Source organism: Vanessa tameamea, chromosome 14 (assembly GCF_037043105.1).
Source record: "Vanessa tameamea isolate UH-Manoa-2023 chromosome 14, ilVanTame1 primary haplotype, whole genome shotgun sequence".
NCBI lineage: Eukaryota > Metazoa > Arthropoda > Insecta > Lepidoptera > Nymphalidae > Vanessa > Vanessa tameamea.
Window position 1 is genome coordinate 5,317,113 of NC_087322.1, and position 22,716 is coordinate 5,339,828.

Here is a 22,716-nt window from a genome sequence, read left to right on the forward strand (position 1 = left end):
TTTCCCGTAACTGCGCAATTAGGTTACGATATGTTTCTTGATTGTATAAACCATGTTGCGGATAAGTCTATTCCTTTTATTAAAATTAGCTTAAACCCTAGTAATTCCTTTAAACCTAAACCATTTTGGAATATGATTGTTTCGAAATCCATAGCTGAACGTCGATTAGCACTTGTAGCATTTAGAGATAACCCAATGCCAAATAACCTTGGTATTTTACAAAATAAAATAAGTGAAGCTCAAAAAACATTACGTCAGTCGAAATCAAAATCATGGCAAAAGTTTTGTAATGGTATATGTGAAGTGTCTTCAGTAAATGAAATGTGGTTTCAAATGAAATGGATAAGAGGACGATATTCCAAACAATCTTGTATAGGTGGTGATAGCGCAAGGGATCTCCTTCAAACTCTTGCTCCTGATTATGCTGTAAATAATTGTCCTACTTTTAGATCTAATGACTACCTTTTAGAATCATCAATTTCTAGAAAGGAATTAGAAGTATCCATCAAATCTAAAGATACGGCTCCGGGGATAGATATGATTTCATTTTCAATGATTAAAAACTTACCTGAATGTGGTAAAGATTGGCTTTTGACTCTTTTCAACGTAATTCTCAAATATGGAATAGTTCCAAGGCAATGGCGAGAAATTGCTATTATCCCTTTTCTGAAACCTGGACGTGATCCACACTCAATATCATCTTTAAGACCAATATCTTTAATGTCCTGTATATGTAAGGTTTTTCATTCAATCCTAAACAAAAGACTTGAATGGTATTTTGAAAGATCAAATATCTTCTCTGAGGACACGACGGGTTTCAGAAAAGGTCGCTCTTGTCTAGACAATTTAAGCAAACTAGTTCTATGTATACAAAACGGATTTGGCCTAGGCAAGTCTACCTCTTGTTGTTTCATTGACATTGATGGAGCATATAATAACATAGATATTTCTAAACTTTTGACTTTAATGGACAATTATGGGATTGGATCAAAGATTTGTAATTATTTATGGAATTTCCTTAATTATAGATCTTTAAATATTAATTTAGATACAGTATCGATGACTAGATGTTGTAGTCAGGGCTTAGCTCAAGGAGATCCTTTATCGCCTTTACTATTTAATATTGCGACAACTCACATATGCCAATCTATCAAAAATGTTTTTATCTCGCAATATGCGGATGATTTTGTTTTGTATATATCACATAAGAACTTGACTATCGCCGCCAATGATTTACAATCAGCTTTGAACATTTTTACTGCAATGCTTGATGAATTAGGTTTAAGAATTTCTGCTTCTAAAAGTAAAACATGCGTGTTTAGTAGAACTCACAATAGCCAATCTATTAACCTTCGAATAGATAATGTTTCTTTAGAAACTGTAGAAAATATAAAGTATCTAGGGTTGAGGTTGAATCGGAAATTAGCATGGGGAACTCATGTAATTAGTGTAAGAGATGAAGTGTCCAAGTTATTAAATTTATTTAAAGTTTTAGCAGGCTCTGGTTGGGGAATCCATCCTCGGTATTTAAGGAAGCTATATATTTCTTTATTAAGAAGTAGAATTGAATATGCAAGTTTTCTGTTCGATGACGCCCCCCGCTCACATTTATCTAAATTAGATAAAATTCAAAACCAATGTATGAGAGTGATCGGTGGATTTATAAGAACAACCCCTATACACGTGATGGAAAGCGAATTAGGTTTATCACCTTTAACTATTCGTAGAAGTTACCTAGGTGGAAAATATTTGTTAAAAGCAAAATCCTTAGAACACAATAGTATCATTTCGTTACTTAATGACTATGCACCTCAATTCGAAAAATCATATTGGAACAGAAGGAAAAAGCCTTTATTAATTATATTATTTAATAAAATTCAAAATATACCAGTTCATAGAAGCGTTCAATTAGAAATGTTCAATCTCAATATTTGGCCTTCAAAAATTGACTTAGATCCACATATTAAGATAGATATACCTCACATAAATAAAGCAAAACGCTCATATAACCTTTTTGATATTAAAACAAAATGTATAAATTACTTAAATTTACAATATCCTAACCATTATAAATTATTTACTGATGCATCTATAGATAAGAATGAAACGGGAATTGCCTTTTATGATCCCCAAGCAGAAACCAATATAAGATTTAAAAATAATTACAAAATTTCGATAATGTACGCAGAACTTATTGCTTTGGCTGAAGTGTTAAGTTATATTGAGACAATTAATTTTAAAAAATTTATTATCCTCACGGACTCAAAAAGTTCATTACAACATTTGACTCGTTGCACCTCGACTTTTCGAGGAACACCGATAGCCAATACCATTATTGAACTAATTTCGAAAAATTTGTTGTTTTGCAGTGGATTCCTTCTCATATTGGAATTATTGGTAACGAAAAGGTCGATCAGTTTGCCAAACAGGCCTGCATTGATGGAGAAATAATTAATGTTTTACCTTTCTATTCAGATTGTTTTTATATTATAAAAGATAGATTTCAAAGAACTTGGAAAGAATATTTTGATAAGAGGTCTAAAGAAAAAGGCATATGGTACAAAACGATGCAACCACAACCTTCCAATTATTCTTGGGTAGAAAAATGTGTTATGAAACGTGAAGATATTGTAATGGCGTTGAGACTGCGTTCCGGACACATTCCATTAAATAAGTTTGGATATTTAATGAAGAAAGTTTCTTCTCCTAATTGTCCCGATTGCGGGTCTGTAGAGGATGTATACCACATTTTAATGGAGTGCGTTCGTAGCGAGCCTCTTCTATCACAATTGATAGATAGATCTATGGACATATGTAATATTTATCTTGCTAATCCTACTTCAGAACTAGCCAAAATTATGTATAATATAGGTAAACATAATTTAAATAAGCGAGAATAGATAACGTAAATAATGTAAATATAAGAATATTTGTGTAACCTACCAGAGCAACATAGTCACCCAAGTGACTCAGCTCTTAAAGCTCTTAAGCATTTATCATCCGTACGTTTCATAATGTCATGTAATAATAACCTTAAAATAAACGAGTATGACATTAAAACGGTTAATTGTTATAGCAATTAATATACCTATAAATAAAGTATAGTATAGAAATGTATGAAAATACACTTAACTTTCATGTATAATTTAACAACAGACATTTTTAACTTAATTTTTATTTTCTTTAATCACAAATTGTAGATAAATAGGGTATTGCTCTTTTGTTTCGTATTTAAAGTATCAATAAAAACATTATCACAAATTTATCATAGTTTTGAATTCTATATAGTAAATTTTATCTATTCTTATATATTAATAGAATTTTAGGTATTTTACATAATACCTTTTTTATATAATAATTTTTATTAAATACATGAGTCACGATAAAGCACTCAGGACGAATTTTCAGCGATTCGAATAGCAATTTTTTTTTCTTTAACTATTATTACTTTTTTTTGATTTTATAAACATCGTTTTTAACATTTTTGGTTGATAATAATTTAATAAGTATTTAGAGTTTTGCTTTTTTTTCGAAACTTTTTTTTCCCTTCATAAAAATCGTTGATGTTCGAAAATGTTTTCCACTCCTGAGGTAATTAAACGTAAAGTAATTAAAAATTGGAATCCATGAATAGTTATCAAAGTAACAGCTTGGCCCAAATTCCCACAGGTGTGCGTGTTCGTGACCGAAAGTATCGAAATTCTAACGCATGAACGTTATGTTTATTAATAAATATCTTAGCTCGCAACTATTTTCAACGAATCGCAACTATTTCTCTTGTATATTTTTATTTTTATAAGAATAATTTGTATTCATATCATTACGTCGAAAGATAAGTTTTAGTTCTAAAAATGTATCTTTACAAAATTATTTCAAAAACATTGTTTAACTTACGTACAATTTTTAATTTTTTTCGAAATTGTTTGGGTAGAACTGTCTTAAAATATAAAAGAAGACTTTCATAACAATTATGCACATTAATTCCTTGACTGTATACAAATAAGAATTAAAAATAGTTACTGTATAAATTATTACCGCGTGGAATGGTGGCAAGAATGCTAGCAGCATTTCCCCGTTGAATCGCAATTCCGATACTCTGCGCAAAAAATGAACCAGCCCTCCGGTCACCAGTGGAGCTTAGGAATTAATAGGCTTAATATAAATCTAAGAATTATAATACATATTTAATCAAGATATTCAATTCTACTCAGGAATATATGAATAAGAGTGATCAATATTCATCGAATTATACATTACAAATGTCAGTAGATTTTTGAATACTTTAGACTTATACATTTAACGTTAAAAAAATCTTATCATGTCTAAACTATACTGTATTTAAATATATTTCAATAGCCTCGCTAATGCCTGCATGCGTGCAATACCTCTTCAAATTTATTTGTAAACTACAATCCGATATGGCTAGCGCTAAAACATTATCCACGCTCAAATGCTCAGATATACAAATAGTAATATTAATGTATAATCAATAAGTCAAATTATACATGTTGATATATCGCAGCGCCGGTAACAACTGAGAGCATAATATTAAAACCTGAATTTATAATACATATTATTTGTACTTAAATGGTGATCGTTCCAACATTGAGGAAGTCTAGTAATCTCAATCATATAAATCATATTCATACACTTTTATATATAAGTCAAAGCATTCATCATCATTTTGGTGTTAGTTGTGCAAGCCCATCTGGGTAAGTACCTCCCACTCATCATATGTTCTGCCACACAGCAATACTTAATATTATTGTGTTCCGGTTTGAAAGTGAGTCAGTGTAAATACAAGGGAACAAACATCTTCATTCATAAGTTGCGCATTGACGATGAAAGGAATGTTTATTATTTCTTACAACTCTTATGTCAATGGGCGGTGGTGACAGCTTACTATCAGGTGACCCCTTTGCCTCGTAACTTTACAATAATAAAAATAAAATCAATTCAACATAGAAGCATAACACTTACTAATTGATTGTCTGATTTATTCAAAATTACCACCGTTTTGGTTACGAAATTACCTCGACATGAGAATTAACTGGGGAAAGAAATTACGTAAGTATTTTTTTTTTTGAAAATTTGTGTTCGTTTGCGTAAAATTCAATACAACAAAGAAATAGCCACGAGGCGATCGTTTAATTCACAAAGTATGATATCAACCCACCAATGGTATAATAAAATTTACCTTTGCATTTATCTTTTTTAATTTGACAACAGAGGCTTTTTAACGACAATATAGGAAGAATCATAGAAATTAATTTGTTTATTTTGTCGTAAGTAATGAATAACAGATGTTCTTCAGAGGTGAGTCGATGGTGTATGTAGTCACATGTTATATTATGTGAATAACTATACTTCACCGTTGATGACGTCAGAGTGGGGATGATGATAATACTTTTCCGTAAAGGATTATAGGCGGAAATTAAAATCCATGCAGTAATAGCGTTTAATGAAATTTTTCATAGTAAAGTTTCGCATAGTAATAGTTTTACTTTTATTTTTTATTTGTTTGGAATACACTTTTAAGGGCAAGTTCAACGTCGTACCTTTTAAAAAATATAATATATATATATAAATATCTATCGGTCTAATAAATCCAACCTCTACTTTTAAACTAATATAAACAACCAAAATGTATAATTTTACTTGGTGGTAGAGCTCTTTGCAAGTCCGTCTGGATAGGTACCACCCACACATCATATATTCTACCGCCAAATAGCAGTACTTAGCATTGTTGTGTTCCAGTTTGAAGGGTGAGTAGGCCAGTGCTACCACAGGCACGAGGCACATAACATATTTTCGTTCGTTCCCATAGTTATCGTGGTTAGTAGCACATTGTCGATGTAAGGAATTGTTAATATATCTTGCAGCGCCAATGTCTATGGGTGGTGGTGACCACTTCACGTCCAAACAATAAAAAAGTTAAACAAAATTTACACATTTTTACGATCGACTTTATAATCATTATTATAATCGGCATTACCGTAAATTATAAATATGTTATATATATAGTCCAGTCATCTCAGTAATAGTTTCACCTCGGAATTCGAGATACCCAGCTTAATTTCATTTTGACAACCTAAAACATCTCAAAACCTACATATGGTAGGTTGTACGTGACTATAATGTACGTCCAAAATGTCTTTAAAAACATTAGCCTTATTAGTGCAATTTTGCAGAAACCCGGAATACATAACTTACACTTCATAAAACTCTGATTCCATACAAAGTAGTAGCTAGTTATAAAAACTTATAAAATAACATAGATATTCTCGTATAAGGTTCGTTCTATTCCCACGGGCGTAATCTTGGGTTAGAAACCATATTGCTTGCAAAGAAAATTTTAGTTCTCAACTCAGCAATTCGTATATGGCATATTACAGACATTTCTATAGTAACATTGGAGTTTTGCTCATAAGAAGAATATATCAGAATAATTTAATTAATGAAATTAAATATTCAATAAATAAATAAACAATTGCATTTTATTAATATGAAATTCTTATCAAAATATAATTTAATTATTAAGTATGCCTCGCAATGTTCATGTTTAGCTGCGTGAATATGCACGTTTTATATTATAATATATGAAATAAATATAGTTCAAGTTATTATTATATTTTTATTGACTGATATTTATAAAAGAGCCTTTGTAAGCGACGCCTTAAAATATAACCCGTTACAAATAATTAAATTTTCAATTTTTCCGCCGTTAATAGACCATTGTTGCAGATATCCATAGACAGTGGAAGTGTTCGTTAGTCAACTGGTACATAAAACATAAAATAGACTAGAACAACCGACAAATATAATAATATCAGTTGTTTTGGTTTTGTTAACTTGCAAATAAACATATTAACTCAAAAAGGCAATCTATGTGAAAACACGAACTGACAAACAAGTTATTTTGTATTTGTAGATTCATAATGTAATTAAAGAAGGTTTAGCATAAAGAGGCTTTATATTTTGTTGAAGTTCCAATGAGATAGAGGGACGTTCAGTGTTATGAGAATAGATAGACTACGAAATGGGAACTATGACGATGTTTGTATTAGTAGTACATGTCAAGGTGGTGTCAAGTTAAAACAAAACTGATTATCATGGTCTATGCTTATTATACTGAAAATAAATGTTATATTACAGGAATAATAGTAATAAAGCGTCAATAGCGCAATGATTTAAGGCCACCTAGCGATGACAAAGGTCGCATGTTCGATACTGACCCATTGAGCTATTGTATAGTCATAGAATTATGACTATATATATATATATAATATTTGAAAAAGATTCGATTGACAAGGAATGAGTGAGAATGTCATTACAGATAGAGATAATTTGAAAAGAAAAATACTGCGCCGACAAAAATAATGGTATCGCCACACGTATACTATACACTGGTTTTTCGTAGCACGTTTTATGATGAAAATATATATGTTTTATATGTATACATATTTGTTTTAACATATATATTTTTTATTTATATACGTACATCGAAACAATAAATATAAAAGGTAATGCTTTTGTAAAAATGTCTCCCGATGCTTAAATCTAACAATTTATTTAAAAAAAAGTATTTTTTTATGATATTGGTTGAAGAACAGACAAAAGAGCCATCTGATGGTAAGTGGTCATAACCATCCATATAAATTAGTGCTTCAAGAAATATTAACCATACCTTACATCGCCAACGCGCTACCAACCATGGGAACTATGATGTCCTGTGAGCCTGTTGTTATACTGGCTCACTTACCCTTCAAAACGGAACACAACAATCTAATTGTTGCTGATTGGCGGAAGAATATCTGATGACTAGGTGGTAGCTACCCATACGGACCTGCACAAAACCCAACCACCAATCATATTTACTTTTACATTCATAAAAGTAAAACATATAATCAATTCTTTCTTTCTTTTTGAATAGGTAGGCAGATCGACAAATGTACCACCAGATGGTAAAATGTCACCAACATTACACTCTAAGACATATTAAACATCCCTTGCCTCGCACATGTGCTAGATAAGGGATGTTGACTCGTAAATGCACAGCAACCCTGATGAAGATATAAGTACAAACCACCTTTACCGATTGGGGATAGATTATGTGATGAGTGGGTGGTATCTTACCGAGAAACCCTACCACCGAGTAAATTTATATATATTTTTCGAAATATCATTACGTAACAGTTTAATATAATCACAAAAAGCAATTAAGGAATCTCTTCTGACAGATCATCTGTTAAAGGGATAAGACAGACTTTGTTTTATAAATTAAATTATATAAGATACTTATTCTTATAGCTACGCTTAATAATTATTTTCCTTAAAAGTGAGTGAAGTTGATATGACAGACAATGTCAGTGTTCTCATCATCATAAATTGCTTTCAGGTGTTCCAACTGTGTTGCTATTTTCGTTTGATTAATTCTCTATATTGCGTTAATGTTGCCTGAAATTGTTATTTATATGTAAAAATTGAGTCAAAGACAAGAGTTGACTCGATTCTTTATGATTTTTTTTCTTTTTCTATTATCTTGAAAGTCCGCATCAAAGGCGGAAATAAAAACCGAACAATATCCAATTTTATTGAAATTAAGGTACCCCACTTTAGACCTGTACTTTAACCAAAGTACCATAGTTTATATATATATATATATATATATATATATATTTCTTCCTTTTTGAAAGCGTTTCAATCAGAGTTATACTGAAAAAATATAGGACAATGTTCAAAGTTCATGTATATGAATACTTATACTGAAATATGAAGGAAGAACTTTTAACCACGAAATTATAAGATTCAATATAAAATGCTCTTTTTTTTAAATAAAATAAAAAAAGCGTCACAATAATGATTATTGAAGCGTCCACTCATTCCTCAAAGAGACCATTGAGGTTCTAAAAGGCAGTTCATATTCAAAAGAAAAAACATACAACTGAAGAATATGAATAATGAGAAAGTATTTTTATAACAAACAAAACTTAACGCAAACTCGAAGTCTTAATTATTTTTGTTTCTTTAACAAAAATAAAAGAAATAATATTTTGTACTATATTAACGTGCCTAATATATTATATGTATTATAAATTAGGCATATTATTGTTTTTTTTTAAATGTATGTAAATATTTTTTTCTTTAATCTATGTATGATTTAAAAAACATTTGATTTTTTAATTTTTTTTTAAGACAATTGGTACGTTGTACGTTTACGGTAATATAATTTTTGAGACAGGTGTTGCCATATACCAGATAAAAAAGACAAAACTGGCCCCAAACAATGTTATTTACAAAACAAAAAATATACAAACGAATAAAAAACAAACTTTTAATATAATTAAATGAAAATCATATTTACATTTTTGTTGTTCTGTTTTTGTTTTACTCTCTTCTTTATTTAATTAACAAAATGTACTCTTTATAAAATTAAAAACCTTATTAAACCAAATTAAACCATATGAAGTAGTAACTCCACGAAAGCAGACTGCGCTGGTTTGGGCACATCAGAAGAAGATCTCCAGAGTACATAGGAAATTTAGAGACCAATCTTAATGTTACAGGGTCAAGACCCAGAGGGCGACCTAAAACCAAATGGACAGATATGGTCGGAAAATATCTTAGTTCCTGCAATGTTACTGAAAACGATACGTCAAATAGATCGAAGTGGAAGCAAAAGACTAGGAAGGCAGACCTCACCCTAAGATGGGAATAATAAATGCACAGGACAGAGAGAGAGAGAGAGAGAAAGTAGTAGCTTCATATACAATCTAATTTCTTAATTGATTCTTATAAAAAATATAATATATATACAAGTATCTATCAGTTTAATAAATCCAACCTCTACTTTTAATCCAATATAAACAACCAAAATGTAAATATATATATAATAATATAAAACTCGACCATATTTTACGACATAGTTTTGTGTAAGAATCTCATAAAGTAAAAACAAAATGTGATCGTTTCGGGACGCTCAGCAGATGCGAAACATCGATATTGATGGTTATTGAAAAATAATGGACTACCAATAAATAAATAATACACATTTAGTAATGAATTATATTATAGTATAACCTCCTTAAACACACTAGAGTGTACAGGCCGGCGGTAAACTACGCCCGTGTCGGCAATAGAGAGAGCCATGCCCACGTCACGCATATCTTACCTGAGGGAAAGAAGTGCCAATAGATATTTTGCATCAACAAGACATTAAAGTTATACGTTTATTTTCAAATACAAATTTAATTATAAAGACTTAAAATGACTAAGATTTCAAGTACTTGAATTTTAACAAGTATCTATAAACAGTTAATATATTTATGACATTATGTGAGGTATTCATTTGAACACGAGTATAACGTAATACGATAAGCTGATTACGCGCGTATAATGTCTATTTCATTAGAACTTATACAACGGCTTAACAAAACCATAACTATGAAATCACTCAATTATATAAGTAATAATTACGTAATGAATTGAATAATATATATATATGTCGGAGGAGCAGGATGCCGAACAGTTGGGTTCGGGGATTGGTCCGACATTTGGAAGACTTTGTGAGCGTGCAATGGAGATATTCACAAAATAAAATGTATTTAATATCGTGTAATCACTGTATTAATTGAATCAATAATCGTACAACACAATAATATCAAAGGATTACAATAATTCATCTCGATTAAGAGCAAATGGGTTTGCAAGCAACCATCGCATTCGAGACGCTTGTCAAAACATAACGACTGTTGCCATGACACTTACAACTCAATTCGGGGTGACCCGCTCTTAAAAGTAAATCAGCCATCAAACATTATTGCCAACTACTCGATTCATTAATTATCCAAATCAACAACCAAAGTAACCGCGCCCCGTTATATATATATAAATTGGTTGTTTTTGGTTGGTTGGTTGGTTGTTCAGTTGACACCTATCAAATAAAAATCCACCTCTTGACTTAGTAGCTTTATATTAAATTAATATCTAAAATATGAAATAAATAAGAAAAAGATTATAAATATCATATTATAATATTTAAATGCATTCAATTATAGTATTCAAATAATAATATTAGGCCAAACAACATTTATTACACTATCATTCTAAGTAACGACACGACGTACTATCTACAGAAAGGGGTCAAGGGTCTCTTGTTAAGTTTCTAGACGTTGAAATATGACTCCACTACCGTCTCAAATTGGCGCCATGAATTTGTAATACCTATCACATCATATACCTTTTATTTATATATAAAATAAACAACATGCAACTCGTGGTGATTAAAATCTTTTGACAAATTTTTAATAATATTCTTATTTATTTTATAATAATTATTCGCTTTAATAAATGTATTATATTAACCAACATAATAACTTTAGATTAATATTCAGTAGAAATTAAATATTTTTATCAATTTTCTTATTAGAATAAGGAAATTGAAAATATCTCCTGGCTTTATCGCGTAGCTTTTATAGATTTTTCGAAGAGATGTGTTTTAAATCAAAGAGGTATAAAGTTCTTTACTTCGTGGTAGAGCTTAGAGCAAGCCCGCTTGAGTAGATGCCACATACTCCACCGCCTCGTATATTTCACCGCCAAGCAGCAGTTCTGAGTATTGTTGTGTTCCGGTTTGATGGGTGAGTAAGCCAGTATAACTACAGGACACAAGCCATATGTCTATGGTGGTGACCACTTACCATCTGGTATCCTGGTTGCCAGTCCATCTACCTATAATATCAAAAATAGCCTGTGCAATGTGCATGTGCAATTATATATGTCTGAATCTACCTATTAGCTAACAAAGTAAATGTTCCATATCAATCGGTTTACGAGTTTTTCCCAAACCCGGAAGAACAAACAAACTTCTCACGTTATATATGTAGTATCGTAATTACGAGTAATTTGACCACTTAAAGAGGGTTTAATGCTACGTTCCATGGAAATATAATTTCGTCGAACCTTCTAGAAATATTTACCCATTCCTGGGATATTAACTTCAACTGTTTATGAAATTTAAAACCATTATAAACTCGTATTACGTAGACTGGGTGCTATGTTGGATCTTTTGTGCTATTGATATGTAAGCTATGAAAAATTTTATAGATTGATTGAAGAAGATTATCAATTAATTTATCGAACGTATTGATTCTAATTATATAATTGATATTTTTTTCACTTGATGTTACAGTATTAAATTTATTCGTGATAGATTCGTGTGCTTTCATTTATGATTACAACATTTGCGAGACATATTATAATAAGCACTTCTACGATAAGGCATAAACAACCGTGACACATTTTGTGGTCACGTCATGTTTAACACATACGAATGTTTGTGATGCATGGATTATTTATCATTAAAAAATAAAAACGTTAAAAAATAAAAGAAAAAAGTATTAAACTAAATTATAATAATTTTCCATACATATACAAAATAATCATAAAATTTTCAATGATGACTTAAAAAATATCAACAAGAAAATATTTAATTGAAAACATTCCAGAGTTCCATCATCATAATGCGTTATTAACATAAGATCCAGATTCAGTTTTTAAAATATATTGTTAGAATGGTTGTCACGTAACGGTGTTAAAGAAACCATACTAGTGCCTTAAGGACCACACGCCAATAGGTGACCCGTAGCATCAATATGGTATGCGTATGGGTAGGGTATCATCAGACGTCATAAATTACAGTTTGTATTTAAATTAAATCAAAGTCAAAATCTTTTGTTTAAATAAAGAATCGTAACCATTAAATCAACACAACTAAACTGAGAAGATTCGACGAAAACAATCAACGGGTTTTATATATTTGTTTGTAAAATAACTTTTTGTACTGAAATGAAGTCCAAAAACGTCTTAAAGATTTTTTTTTTTGTAAAACTTTCACGTCTTATTGGTATTTAAACAAATATTAATCCAAAGTAAACTTAACGTGAATAAACTTTATAATATTCTTTAATCTCAGAACTAATCTTCAATTTGACAAATTAAATGTAAAAACTATTTTATTTAAATAATAAATTAAAAGTAAATGACCAAGTCAATTTAAGCAAAACGATAATGGAAAAATTTAATTAAATAAAGTGCCTAACTAGAATAAAAAATTAGGATTGTTCTAAAAATTTGGCACTCTGTTTAAATTTTTCATAACCCAATTAAGTTTTCTACTTAAAAGACACTGTGATATCATTAAAAATTATATTTATTATAAATATATTATGAGGTTGTATAATTACGTTTTTGAAGATTTTTTAAAAATATAATCTAGTTGAATAAATATCTAGTTCTCTACATATTAATCTAGTTTAACATAATTCTCTCTTGACTAACTAACCGCGCAAGAGAAACCAACATTATAGTGGAGAAGTACGTACGCTATGACTCTCATATGTGAGAGCGCTACCCCACACGGAGAGATATCAGTAACTATGACATTACGTTCTTTCCGAGACACAAATCAAATCAATGATTGTTTATTGAATATAGAATATATTACACTTACTTATTGATTGTCAAATTAAAAACTACCAGCGTTTCGGAAAAGAAAATACCCTGACCAGAATCGGCGAAAGGAACTCAGTGGGTTTGATTATGTTTGTTGTTTATTTTTTATTTTGTTTTAATTTACATAATATATTCGATAACAAAGAAATAACCAGTAGGAGATAATTTAATTCCCAGGGTTCACTATCAACCACTAACTCACTGATTGTATTAATAACATTTTGCTCACAAGCGTCCCTTTTCAATTTATGTAGTCGAGTAACGGGAGTAATTAGTTTGTGTTTGTTGCTTGTACCAATGTTATGAGCATCGCATTGTAACACAAAATCATTACTATATTTCCGTACATATATAACATTACTAAACACACAGCTCTTTGCTACTTACAACTCTGTAAATACGGGCTTTTGCTGATTATTTTTAGAAGATTCAGGTAAACACCTGGTATCAGTTCACCACGATTTGAAGTCAAACATGATATATGTAATATATATCATGTTTCAAGCCAGCATCAGAGTTTGGTGAAATGATCTTTAAGCCTCCTTATTAGTGGACCAATGACAATATAAGACTTTAATTTTTACTTTAAATCACTTAACAGAAAATTGTAGCAAAAAAATCCTTTGGCGAAAATTTGCCCCTAGTGAGGTAAGTCACGAAAAAAACTACTACGATTATTTTATACATTTTATAAAATTTGCACGTTTTTTTAAATTTATTTATTATATCCTTTAGTTATAACAATTACAAAATACTTCCATTTTTACATTAAAATTAAATTAAAGATTAAAATACAACATTTAATATATTCTCACTTTTGGTTTTTGAAAATGTCTAGCTAACGCAAAATAGAAATTTAGAATATTTTTTTTATTATATTATATCATAAATATATTACATTGTTCTCAATTATCACTACAACCAATAGTGGAACCAATATATACATAATCTAGATAGCGACCAAATATAACAATGAAAATTTTAATTGCAAATTCGTTATCATAATTAATCATTATAGTATTTTAATATATATTCATGATTTGTAGTAACTTGTTACTGCAGTAAATTGTTATTTGATAATTTAAAACATTGTCAAAATGTTATTTATTTTCATAGCGAATTGTATAATATATTTTTTTCTCGTGAAAATCTAATATAAATTCATATTTAATGTTCGTGTATTGAAGAACAACAAGAAAGCGAAGCGTTTATTTTAGATAAAAAAAACAATAAACTGAAATAGAAAATACGTTAAACTAATAAATGGACCTAGTCGTGGTATACTTATTTACTCGCTGTTAATATACTCTTTAAAATTGTCTTGTTTTAATTCAAGATTGGACCAACATAGCGCCAGCTTTGGCGATAATATTAGGAATGGTTAATATGTCTAGCAGTGCCAATTATATGTATACAAGCGTTTCGCGGTGATGATGAATCACCCACCAGACTGGCAGCCAACGTGATATTTTTTTTAAGGAAACTAATATTTGGAAGTAATATAAATCAAATAAAAATAAACTAAATTTAATAGCACTGCTAAGGTTTGAAAAAAAATTGAGTTTTTAAAGTGCCGACCGACCAAATGGCTCGGTTCAATCAAATTTAACGAAAGCCCGCTTATCTCTTGTCTAGACTGAACTCACTTTTTATCATCGTAAAATGTTATTGACCTGATGAAAATTAAAATGTCAACTAATAAAAATACTAGCAAACAGCGAATCCCAAACTGCAGCTTAAAAAGGATTAAATAATTAACATAACTGATTTTCGAAATGGATATTTCGTCATTTAAATTATTCGTTTAAGGCTTTGTTATTGTTAATTTCGATCTAAGAAATTAATTTAAAGTAACACTCACTTTAACTGAATAATAAATAATGATATCTGTATTGATGGTTGGTGATCATTACGCCTAAATATTTAAAAAAATATATGTAATTAATAAACAAATAATCTAAACACGTCTAATTAGTAGTGAAATATTTTAGTATCAGTTTCGAAAAAGGAACATGTCTCGTTGTGTTTCAGTTAAAATACTACATAATATTGTAAAAGCTTGGATAAAAGGACACTTACGCACACACATTTGATTTTTTTAAAATATAAAATGGGTAAAATGCAATGTATTTTTTAAATTAAGACTCAAATTCAATACTTTCTAGGGTTTCTACGACCATTTATAAGCTTAGAGAGAAAAGCAAATACTGCGAAAAGATTTCTACTGATTGAACTACGGCGAGCCTTAAGAGGCAAACGGAACTTTTATATTCATTTCCATTCATTCATTTCTGTATCTGATAAACATTTTCTGGGTAGAAATTTCAATATATATATATATTTTTTTTTCTTCAAAATTATTGTATTTCCACCTAGTGCGAGAAGTCTTACATTTGTATTCGAAAATCAATTTACGTTTACGTAAAATGTTATTTTTACCCAAAAATATCTCGACGTTCGGCTATTATCGCTTACATGCAAACAAAACAAGTAACATTTTCATTCTTAATTTATTTATTGGCACTGCATTGCAAACCCTTTAAATAAAAGGTTACAACACATGAATTTTACGAGAACGGAAATTATTTAAACGGGTATAATTCCTATACACACAAATAAGTGCATGTCATGTCGTAAATCTGACTAAAATAATTTATACAATTATACACAATAATAATTCTGTTAACAAAATAAAAAAATCATCATCATCATCATGATGATGATTTTTTATTTAATTTTTTAATTTATATATTCATACAATTACATACAATAAGAAATCTGTTAAGAAAATAAAAAAATACTATAAATTAATTTTCAAAGTAAATACCGGATCAAAATTAATTAATTAAAATAAATATTGGAAGAGATTGTTCTGTCGATAAGGCCGCCTTTGCACGCTTTTAACACGCTGTATATCCGGTGATGTTGGATTGTGTTTCTGTGTGAAGTTTAAATATATACAATAAATTAATTAAGGATTTATATTGTGAAAAAAATATTAAACAAAGACATTAATCAATGACTTTAGAAAATAGTAAAATACATTCCATTCTTGCAATTACATAAAATAGCAAAACATTAGTAAAACGAAACAAATACACAATGCAGCAACAAAATCAAATAAGTTATGTAAATATTCTCAATATAAATGGCTAGTAAATAGACTAGAACACACAAATCACATTCAGTAACATATCTCCCATTAAACATAGACATTTATTTGTGAACTCGGAGATGAACTGAGATTTATTTCGAAGCACTGAGTGATCTGTACGAAATTAACCATATTGCCCAAATAAACCGCCCACGTTTTATTTACAATGTTTTCTAATTCCGTTTTGTATATTTTATATTATATCATTTTGTATAATACGAACTATGAACGTTCTTTGGATTGATTCAAAAAGTAAAATTTTTAATATTTAATTACTTGCACTTAAATCTTTATTTTAGTTTTAATGTTTTGATAACATAGGTTTTAGGTAAATGTCTACGAATACCATACTATGGAAAAGATCTTGAAATGCTATTAATGTATTTTTATATAAATTAAGGACAGACAGAAGTACTTAGTTAATATATCTATTTATACGTTATGTATGAATTCCTATCATATAAATATTATAATAGCCGGAAGTAACCAAATATAAAAAATAATCATGTCTGTCCACTAAATCCACAATGAAGGAGCGTTGTGCAATAAACTCCAAGCCTTCGACGAAGAAAGCTTTTGCCAAGCAGTGGCACATTTACATTAAGCGAACATTCCCGATACGATAGTATAAATTATTTTCGAAACATCGACTTTGCAGTATTAAATATTAATTACAATAATCTTATAATGAGGATGTTTTATGCAAAACTGATAAGACTTTTATCTTATTTATTAACTTTGGTTTAAGTCAAAGAAAATCGCTCGAATCTTATGATTTATTAATAGATATGACGCTCCTGTCTGTTCGTTTATAAATAAATTAACTACTTATTCAACTTTGAGTCCACTGGAAGCTAATAAAATTACAATTATATAATAATTATATACCTACGTAATTCATACTTTTTTATAATATAATCGTAACTGACATAATAATTGTGAATGTGAATCAATTTATTTGTAACCGTTAATTTTGCATACACATTGTCAAGGGTATGGTTTTCTGTAATCACCCCCACCCTTTTTAACTTTGTGGTAGGGCTTTGTGCAAGCCCGTCTGGGCAGGTACCACCCACTTATCAAAAATTCTACCGCCAAACAGCAGTACTCAGTATTTTTGTGTTCCGGTTTGAAGGGTGAGCGAGTCAGTGCAACTACAGGCACAAGGGATAACATCTTAGTTCCCAAGGTTGGTGGCGCATTGCGATATAAGGAATGTTCAATATTTCTTACAGCGCCATTGTCTATGGGCGATAGTGACCACTTCTCATCAAGTGGCTCATCCGCTCGACCGCCAACCGATACCAAAAATTAAAAAAATACCGCCTCGGAAACTAGTACATAATAAAGTTAATATTGATATTGTACCTGAGAGCAAAGAACTAATGACCATATTAATAACTTAAGTTATTCGTGTGTATCAGTCATATTCTAAAGACTTATATATGGAAAGCAAATTATTATGGCGTATCCGCGGTTAAGTTGGCAGCACTTATTTCTAAATCAATCAATGTTGTTACATAAGGATCATTATTTTTCATATTTGAATATTGACTGATCTTGATGCTTAAAGAAGTTTTAAATAGAATCATGCTATTGTAATATCGACGTAATTATATCGCTTTACATCTTGCTCATCAGAATCTCCAAACTTTATTTAAAATACAGATAGACATATTTTTCTTTTTTTATCTTATAATGTTATATTCATTCTGTGTTGTTACACAGAATAAAAAAAGGCGCCACAAAATATCTCCAAACAGAATAAACTACATCGGAAAATCTTGTCAATCCAATAGCGCATTACAATATCTTATATTTAAATAATAAAAATCGATCGAGCCTTAAATGTCAAATGTTCATCTGACATGTCATCTTAGTAATAAGCAACATGTACGTACATACATTAAATGATCTCGGAAAATAGGTACCAAATCTGACACTGCGCGCTCATTGGTCAAATCAAATAGCGCGCGCTTTTCTGGCATCCTGGTACATACTTCCGTCTCTTTTCACAGATTGCAGCAAAGCGAGATGAAAGATGTTACATCAATAATTTTACAAATATGTTTTACAAAGCTAATTTAAAAGCATAAAAAACTATTGTGGATCATAAATAAATAGGTACGAATTAAATATTTTTTTTAATATAGGAGTTAACAATTTGGAAATAGGTCTTAATGGGCCGAGTTCCTCGCGTAGCGTATTACTAGCCTGAAGCCATTACGGTACATTAGGTTAATGCAAGCTGCTTCGAGTAACTTAGTCTATTTATCACCTCGCTTACCTACGCCTAAATGTACTGTAGGGTACGGTTGCCATCAGAATTATGGATTCGCAATTTCACACTCAATTTGTCTTCATTTTCACAAATTCGTTTACAAGCTATTCAATGTTCTTCCATTATACTAAATGATAAAATGTTTACATTTGTCTTGGCATTTGTCATTACATAACACAAGGAAATATAATAAAATGCGATAAAATAGATAGACTTCATATTTCAATGAATGTATCTAGCCTACAGGACAATATAAATGTGTTGATTTATAATTCAATATATCTTTGATTTAAGTTAAAGAGCAACAATTAATTTCTTGCTGTTACATCTCGGCAATATAAATTCTGCTACTTTACAGCTTTTCATTCAATTTAATTCTGTGACACGAAGACTAACTATCCGATATATTTTGATTATAAAACTAACTTTGGTACTGTCTATATCTCTACACATATCTACTCTTCTTTGTGTTTCAACCTCGAGTTGCCAGCAACCTCATTTATGCTAAGCATAGTCTCGTATCTCTTTGGACAAACAAACACCAAAACGACTTTATTCGAGCGATGATAGTGCATTGGCAATTTTAGGTTCGATTAATATTTCTTGAAATGCCAACGAACGATTGATTTATCTATCTTCTGCCTATAAATCAAAAGGATTAATTTTGATTTTATAGCACTTATTATAGATATACGACTACGTTCCGCTAAAATTTTCTGAGTTAAAACCCTCATTGAAGCAACAAAGCGAATAGAAATTCAAACGCAAATGCAAACTTCCGGTAGTATGTGCAGTAATTAACAACTGTTAATACGTCAATAATTAATAATTGAAATGACGGCACTTATGGCGTATTTAAAAGGCGCGTTGTTTCGCACTACCGCGAAATTTACATTCAGTCTTGTTTTTGTATTCGCTTTTGTTGCTGCACTATAATGCTGGACGCACTCCACCTACCGTTCGTCTTATAATCTGAGCTCTCTATTTAAATTAGTATCCATATTGAATCATTTGAATTTAAACTTACCAAATATAAACAAATTAAAAAAAAAGTATGGAATAGACTTAAAAAAATGGTTTAAAAATCTCTATAACGTGTCTAGGGCAAATAATAAAATTGATAAATACTTTTCAAAGAATATTTTAGCAATTCTATTTGGAATAGCACTAAACGATAATATGTGTACGCGATCGTGCTGGTTATAAAAGTTAGTTTACAGTTACGAGCAAATATTCTTGAATTATTATACAACGCAACGGTAAATCCACCGTTTGTATTTGTTGTTTTAGCAATTTGAAATAAATAAGTTTCAGTTCTTTTTGCTCCATAAATAACCCTCCAGCTGCGACGAAACTGGCTGGGTGAAAAGGAAATCCACATCTTACGAGCGATTTCAGTACACATATGTCAGATATCCCACTACAGTTTCGAAATTTCCAGACTTTAAATGTGTTTCTCGTAGATCGAATAAAGTATTCATTTCATTTATTTGGATTTAGATACAGTTAATAGAAGTAAAAATGTTTTTATTTCAGGCCATTGAACAAATCCATGGGTAAATTTAAGCAGAATTGGAATGAAATCAACTAGAATATTATATAAACATAATAAACATAATCAGCCTGTAAATTTCCCACTACTGGGCTAAGGCCTCCTCTCCCGTTGAGGAGAAGGTATGGAGCATATTCCACCACGCTACTCCAATGCGGGTTGGTGGAATACACATGTGGCAGAATTTCGTTGAAATTAGACACATGCAGGTTTCCTCACGATGTTTTCCTTCATCGCCGAGCACGAGATGAATTATAAACACAAATTAAGCACATGAAAATTCAGTGGTGCCTGCCTGGGTTTGAACCCGAAATCATCGGTTAAGATGCACGCGTTCTAACCACTGGGCCATCTCGGCTCTATATAATATTATATAGGTATATAAAATACTGTATCGGCTATAGTTGAGGCTATATCGCCTATTAAGTGCCAGATGAAATTATGTAACTTTCTTTCGAAAATAACTTCTATTCATCAAACAATGACGTATAATAATTTATAATGATGTACGACAGTCATCGTTGCTGCTTAAGTTAAATTTCGAAGTGAACTACATTAATGTTATTAAAGTAAGTACCATAAATGATTTTTTTTAATCATATTTGGCAAAAACAAAAGACTCAAAATAAAGTATATGAAATTTATATTCGATTCAAAAATACAATTTCTAATTAGAACTTTGGAACTAAAACGACGTAGGTACATGCATATATACAATATACATACGCCTCTTTGGTTAAATTATCTTAACTCAGCTTAATAAAAATGCAAGTCAAATAACAACGTATTTATAACATATTATGTTAGTTTTGCTCATATGATATCAATACATTATGGTTAATATATGAATTAAACTGCGTATGTCAACCATTTTGAAAAAATAAACTTAAATAAAATATAAATTAAATTTAAAATGTCTTGTCAAATTAAGAGTACATAACAATACATTTTATCAGGGTACCTATTTATCGTAACAAAAAAATGGACGTTATATAAAAACACAATTAATAATTATTACGACAAGAAAATCGTGGATATATTTAATTAAGTACGTGTAAATAAATAAATAAATATTGGACAACATCACATACATTACTCTGATCCCAATGTAAGTAGCTAAAGCACTTGTGTTATGGAAAATCAGGAGTAACGACGGTACCACAAACACCCAGACCCAAGACAACATAGAAAACTAATGAACTTTTTCTACATCGACTCGGCCGGTAATCGAACCCGGGACCTCGGAGTGGCGTACCCATGAAAACCGATGTACACACTACTCGACCACGGCGGTCGTCAATATTATTGTTCTTTTTTTTTCTTTTTGTTTCTTATTAAATAGAAAAAAATACTTTAAATCTTAAGATAACTCAGTTTCAATTGAGTTTATTGTTATCTAGAAATTATTCGAAGCTTATACATGAATTCAACTAGTTTTACCTTTTATTTTTTCAATAAATAGTTTAATTTTGAATGTTTGATTAAATTACTTGATACTATTTTGTTAAAGTTAAAGCAAGTAAATTATTATTTATCATTAGTGTTATTAAAAAAAAAATACTTTTATTTATTTATTCCACTGAAGTTTATATATTAATAAAATACCTTGAGGTAGTATTCACTGAAACTATGATTTGATTCAAGGTAAGTACACTATTTGTAATGTGATGAACATACCGATATCAAATAGTAAATAAGTAGAATATATCCGAAAGCCAGGCTCGTAATACCATTTAAGTAGACATGCAAGAAACGCATATATGCAAAGAAAACATTGTTAATATAATATGCAAAAATGTCGGATATAAATACACACAATTTACTTTTTCTATGTTTGATTACTAAGAAAGGCCATGTGTAATTTATATCTCAAATCATAAAAAATACAAACAAAACGAACACTGTTTAATAAATTGCAACTTAAAGGGTTTAAAATATTAACTACATACAAATACGAATTAAAAATAGTTACTGTATAAATCATGACCGCGTGGAATGGTGGCAAGAATGCTAGCAGCATTTCCTCCTTGAATCGCGATTCGGATGCTCTGAGCAAACAATGAACCATCCCTCATATCACCATAAGGCCATAAGGCGAGGTGTTAAATTATGTATTCATCAACGCATGCCATATAATAGGACCAGAATCCTCTATAACATTTCTTGTAAAAGTAAGTTATATTAACATTCATTTGAATTTAGTTTTTTATTTTTTTA

General features: G+C 30.1%; 1 protein-coding gene across 13 annotated transcripts in view; it reads right to left on the reverse strand.

Moving 5' to 3' along the window:
• LOC113398625 (small conductance calcium-activated potassium channel protein) overlaps positions 1 to 22,716 on the reverse strand; it is a 238,953-nt gene that overhangs the window by 210,466 nt on the left and 5,771 nt on the right. The gene's annotated exons all lie outside the window — the stretch shown is intronic.